Source organism: Salmo trutta, unplaced genomic scaffold (genome assembly GCF_901001165.1).
Source record: "Salmo trutta unplaced genomic scaffold, fSalTru1.1, whole genome shotgun sequence".
NCBI lineage: Eukaryota > Metazoa > Chordata > Actinopteri > Salmoniformes > Salmonidae > Salmo > Salmo trutta.
The window spans coordinates 675,402-681,707 of record NW_021822308.1 but is presented as its reverse complement, the minus strand read 5'-3'; the positions used below and the strand labels follow the sequence as shown (position 1 = coordinate 681,707).

The 6,306-nt window shown below is 46.7% G+C and overlaps 1 protein-coding gene and 1 non-coding gene across 2 annotated transcripts in view; one reads left to right on the top strand and one right to left on the bottom strand.

Moving 5' to 3' along the window:
* The window catches only part of LOC115181666 (carbohydrate sulfotransferase 12-like), an 18,919-nt gene continuing 12,613 nt past the window's right edge, over positions 1-6,306 (top strand). The window contains exon 1 of the mRNA XM_029743493.1: positions 1-154. The gene's annotated coding sequence lies outside the window, so the exon portion shown is untranslated. The remainder of the gene's footprint in view (positions 155-6,306) is intronic.
* trnaa-ugc (transfer RNA alanine (anticodon UGC)) lies at positions 3,114-3,186 on the bottom strand. The gene has a single exon. It is a non-coding gene; the product is annotated as a tRNA-Ala (tRNA).

Here is a 6,306-nt window from a genome sequence, read left to right as displayed (position 1 = left end):
TCTTTCCAGTGCTCTGTTCTCGGGTCCCGTCCCGTTGCTTTGTGTGCTCTACTATGTGCTGCTCTCTCTCGCTCATCTACCGACCAGACTTGACACCCTGCACTACGTCGAGGGGCCAGCTAGCCAGCGCGCGACCATGGAAGCGAACAAAGAGGTAAACGAAAAAAACGTTACTTAAGAAAAATTAAAATATAAACATTTAAAACCGGCCGGATGTTATTGTGAATAGAACAGTTTGTACTTTCAGCGGAGTGGCTTCCTCTCTCTTCTTTCCGGTAACAAATCGACTAAAACAGCTGGTAGGTAGTTAGTTAACCGATGTCATTAAACCGTTATTCCCTGCTGTGTGGCCGTTATTTGAGATGAATCGGGATTTATAAAATGTGTCAGTGGGGAATGGGGAAATGGGGAATACACAGTGATCTCAACATAGACGTTAAGAGGAGAGAGAGAAAAGAGAATACGTGTACAGTTCGAAGCGGGAGTTACTGGCTATGTCTTGGCAGGACAGGCCCAGGATGATTGCAGGAAACCGCAGTGGAAGGAAGGAGAAAGAGAGAGAGAGAGAGGGGAAAGAGAGAGTGATTGTCTTTGTGCTAGAGAGAGGTTGCCTAAAGAGAGGGTGATGGTGTTTGTGCTAGAGAGAGAGAGAGAGAGAGGGGAAAGAGAGAGTGATTGTCTTTGTGCTAGAGAGAGAGAGGTTGCCTAAAGAGAGGGTGATGGTGTTTGTGCTAGAGAGAGAGAGGGGAAAGAGAGAGTGATTGTCTTTGTGGTAGAGAGAGAGAGAGAGGTTGCCTAAAGAGAGGGTGATTGTGTTTGTGCTAGAGAGAGAGAGAGAGAGAGAGATCCACTGGGCTCACCACATCATTTCAAAGTGGACATGTGGGTAATATTTGGTTGAGACTTTGATAATCATGGGACTGTTTCAACAACTGTTTCTTAAACATTGTGGATATAGTGGCTCCATGGAAAACCATAAGAATTAAACAAAGAACTGAACATTGGATGAATCAGGAAATCCTTGAGGCCATTAAATTAAGACTATAACAGAACCAAAGAGGAAGATGCTTTCACTAGACACAGAACCCTAAGGATGTACTGGAGGGTCGGGTCCTAGGTTATTACTCCAAGATGGATGTACTGGAGGGTCGGGTCCTAGGTTATTACTCCAAGATGGATGTACTGGAGGGGAGGGTCCTAGGTTATTACTCCAAGATGGATGTACTGGAGGGTCGGGTCCTAGGTTATTACTCCAAGATGGATGTACTGGAGGGGAGGGTCCTAGGTTATTACTCCAAGATGGATGTACTGGAGGGGAGGGTCCTAGGTTATTACTCCAAGATGGATGTACTGGAGGGTCGGGTCCTAGGTTATTACTCCAAGATGGATGTACTGGAGGGTCGGGTCCTAGGTTATTACTCCAAGATGGATGTACTGGAGGGTCGGGTCCTAGGTTATTACTCCAAGATGGATGTACTGGAGGGGAGGGTCCTAGGTTATTACTCCAAGATGGATGTACTGGAGGGTCGGGTCCTAGGTTATTTCTCCAAGATGGATGTACTGGAGGGTCAGGTCCTAGGTTATTACTCCAAGATGGATGTACTGGAGGGTCGGGTCCTAGGTTATTACTCCAAGATGGATGTACTGGAGGGTCAGGTCCTAGGTTATTACTCCAAGATGGATGTACTGGAGGGTCGGGTCCTAGGTTATTACTCCAAGATGGATGTACTGGAGGGTCGGGTCCTAGGTTATTACTCCAAGATGGATGTACTGGAGGGTCGGGTCCTAGGTTATTACTCCAAGATGGATGTACTGGAGGGTCAGGTCCTAGGTTATTACTCCAAGATGGATGTACTGGAGGGTCAGGTCCTAGGTTATTACTCCAAGATGGATGTCCTGGAGGGTCAGGTCCTAGGTTATTACTCCAAGATGGATGTACTGGAGGGGAGGGTCCTAGGTTATTACTCCAAGATGGATGTACTGGAGGGGAGGGTCCTAGGTTATTACTCCAAGATGGATGTACTGGAGGGGAGGGTCCTAGGTTATTACTCCAAGATGGATATACAAGCGGATGCCTTTTCCTACAGCAGTGTCTCAGGCTGAAGGTGTCAAGAGACTGTCTGAACTAAACTGCTATAAAGCTATAGACCTCAACAATATCCCTGCCAGGTTTTAACCTGCTATAAAGCTATAGACCTCAACAATATCCCTGCCAGGTTATAAAGAGATTGTGCTGAACTTATTGTTCTCTATTTCACCCATTTAATCAACATCTCTATTGAGCAGGGTATAGTTTCCACGGATATGAAACATGCTGGAGTGATCCCCTATCCACAAGAAGGGCAGGACAAGTGCAACTATAAACCTGGACCTATTTTGAGTGTGCTGTCTAAAGTGCTGGAAAAAGTTATTTATGAACAGATAGAGGAATATAGAGGCTGGGTCTACTGTAGAGGCTGGGTCTACTGTAGAGACTGGGACCACTGTGGAGACTGGGTCTACTAGGACTATAAAGGCTGGGTCTACTGTGGAGACTGGGACTATAGAAGCTGGATCTACTGTGGAGGCTGGGTCTACTGGGACTATAGAGGCAGGGTCTACTGTGGAGACTGGGACTATAGAGGCTGGGTCTACTGTGGAGACTGGGACTATAGAGGCTGGGTCTACTGGGTCTACTGTGGAGACTGGGACTACAGAGGCTGGGTCTACTGTGGAGACTGGGACTATAGAGGCTGGGTCTACTGGGTCCACTGTGGAGACTGGGACTACAGAGGCTGGGTCTACTGTGGAGACTGGGACTATAGAGACTGGGTCTACTGGGTCTACTGTGGAGCCAGGGACTATAGAGGCTGGGTCTACTGTAGAGCCTGGGAGGCTGGGTCTACTGTGGGACTGGGTCTATAGAGGTTGGGTCCACTGTGGAGACTGGGTCCACTGTAGAGACTAGGACTATAGGGGCTGGGTCTACTGTGGAGACTGGGACTATAGAGGCGGGGTCCACTGGGACTATAGAGACTGGGTCCACTGTAGAGACTGGGTCCACTGTGGAGACTGGGTCCACTGTGGAGACTGGGTCCACTGTAGAGACTGGGTCCACTTTTTTTTCTCCGTACTGGCCCCCGTGGGAATCGAACCCACTACCCTGGCGTTGCAAACACCATGCTCTACCAACTGAGCTACAGGGACAACGTTTTGTTAAGTTTTGATCTTCAGGCAGGTTTTTTTGGGACTGTTCACACACACAGAATGTTGTATTGAGGCAAGTTGAGGTTCAGTAGCCGAAGTCTATGCCCCTTCGTCCGTTATTGGTCAAGAGTACTACTCCTAGTAGGATTGGGAACTATGGACATGATTCTTCAATTAAGTGTTTGTTGTTATTCAACAAGAGACGACTAGTTTTCATGCAAGTTTTTTCACTTGAGAATTACTGCACCAATTTTAGATGTAAAAATACGCGACTAAGACCTTGCAAAAAAATATCTAAATGAATTACATATTTCTTGATTTATCTTAGATTAATTCAGACTATTTTAAGAAAGTGTTACTGGCTATGCTGTCTCAAGAGGGACAAACAGTAATATTGCTGCTTTTTTTGTTCTCGTTATTTAAGCGAAGGTCTTTTGAAGGAGTATGCAAGCACAGACATTCACTTTCGCTTAGCCGAGTTCTGCTAGGAGCAGTAAGAACCTGGTCTGAGAGTTCTGCTAGGAGCGGTAAGAACCTGGTCTGAGAGTTCTGCTAGGAGCAGTAAGAACCTGGTCTGAGAGTTCTGCTAGGAGCAGTAAGAACCTGGTCTGACAGTTCTGCTAGGAGCAGTAAGAACCTGGTCTGAGAGTTCTGCTAGGAGCAGTAAGAACCTGGTCTGAGAGTTCTGCTAGGAGCAGTAAGAACCTGGTCTGAGAGTTCTGCTAGGAGCAGTAAGAACCTGGTCTGACAGTTCTGCTAGGAGCAGTAAGAACCTGGTCTGACAGTTCTGCTAGGAGCAGTAAGAACCTGGTCTGAGAGTTCTGCTAGGAGCAGTAAGAACCTGGTCTGAGAGTTCTGCTAGGAGCAGTAAGAACCTGGTCTGAGAGTACTGCTAGGAGCAGTAAGAACCTGGTCTGAGAGTTCTGCTAGGAGCAGTAAGAACCTGGTCTGAGAGTTCTGCTAGGAGCAGTAAGAACCTGGTCTGAGAGTTCTGCTAGGAGCAGTAAGAACCTGGTCTGAGAGTTCTGCTAGGAGCAGTAAGAACCTGGTCTGAGAGTTCTGCTAGGAGCAGTAAGAACCTGGTCTGAGAGTTCTGCTAGGAGCAGTAAGAACCTGGTCTGACAGTTCTGCTAGGATTAGTAAGAACCTGGTCTGAGAGTTCTGCTAGGAGCAGTAAGAACCTGGTCTGAGAGTTCTGCTAGGAGCAGTAAGAACCTGGTCTGACAGTTCTGCTAGGAGCAGTAAGAACCTGGTCTGAGAGTTCTGCTAGGAGCAGTAAGAACCTGGTCTGACAGTTCTGCTAGGAGCAGTAAGAACCTGGTCTGACAGTTCTGCTAGGAGCAGTAAGAACCTGGTCTGACAGTTCTGCTAGGAGCAGTAAGAACCTGGTCTGAGAGTTCTGCTAGGAGCAGTAAGAACCTGGTCTGAGAGTTCTGCTAGGAGCAGTAAGAACCTGGTCTGACAGTTCTGCTAGGAGCAGTAAGAACCTGGTCTGACAGTTCTGCTAGGAGCAGTAAGAACCTGGTCTGAGAGTTCTGCTAGGAGCAGTAAGAACCTGGTCTGAGAGTTCTGCTAGGAGCAGTAAGAACCTGGTCTGAGAGTTCTGCTAGGAGCAGTAAGAACCTGGTCTGAGAGTTCTGCTAGGAGCAGTAAGAACCTGGTCTGAGAGTTCTGCTAGGAGCAGTAAGAACCTGGTCTGAGAGTTCTGCTAGGAGCAGTAAGAACCTGGTCTGAGAGTTCTGCTAGGAGCAGTAAGAACCTGGTCTGAGAGTTCTGATAGGAGCAGTAAGAACCTGGTCTGAGAGTTCTGATAGGAGCAGTAAGAACCTGGTCTGAGAGTTCTGATAGGAGCAGTAAGAACCTGGTCTGAGAGTTCTGATAGGAGCAGTAAGAACCTGGTCTGAGAGTTCTGATAGGAGCAGTAAGAACCTGGTCTGAGAGTTCTGCTAGGAGCAGTAAGAGCCTGGTCTGAGAGTTCTGATAGGAGCAGTAAGAACCTGGTCTGAGAGTTCTGATAGGAGCAGTAAGAACCTGGTCTGAGAGTTCTGCTAGGAGCAGTAAGAACCTAGTCTGACGGGCCTTAAGTAAGTGTGTGTGTGAGAGAGAGAGAGAGAGAGAGATGCTCTGGCATCTTCCCCAATATTTGGAACCAAGTACTGATCACCACAATCCACAAAAGTGGATACAAATTTGACCCCAATAACTACTGTGGGATATGCTTCAACGACAACCTTGGGAAAATCTACCTATTCACCCTTCACACCCTAATTGACAAACAAAACAAAGGGAAAGTCTTATCATGTTTTGTTGTTTTCAAAAAAGCCTTTGACTCAATTTGGCATGAGGGTCTGCTATACAAATTGATGGAAAGTGGTGTTTGGGGGGAAAAACATACGACTTTATAAAATCCTCTGTGTACAGCATAAAACATCAAATAATGCAGAGCAGAATTAGACCGATACCCGCTAATGATCAAAATCCAGAAAAGAGCCAGTCAATTCTACAACCACCTAAAATGAAGTGATTCCCAAACCTTCCATAACAAAGCCATCACCTACAGAGAGATGAACCTGGAGAAGAGTCCCCTAAGCAAGCTGGTCCTGGAGCTCTGTTCACAAACAGCCCCCATAGCCCCAGGACAGCAACACAAGTAGACCCAAACAAATCATGAGAAAACCAAACGATAATTATTTGACACATTGGAAAGAAAAATCTGAGCAAACTGGAATGCTATTTGGCCCTAAACAGAGAGTACACAGTGGCAGAATACCTGACCACTGTGACTTACCCAAACGTATGGAAAGCTCTGACTATGTACAGACTCAGTGAGCATAGCCTTGAGAGAGAGAGAGAGGTGGGTCAGTGAATGGTTACATTGTGTTCAACAGGAGCTGTATACTCTGTCTACTGTATAAATGAATGTTGTTTGTAGAGTGTGTGTGGTTGGGTGGGTGGGAGAGGTGGAGGAGTATTTCAGTATAGTTGGTGGTGTTGGAGGTAAAACAGTCAGACATTATTCATCCTATAGCACATAACCCAACATGTTCAGCTGAACTAGAACCCAACATGTTCAGGTGAACTAGAACCCAACATGTTCAGGTGGACTAGAACCCAACATGT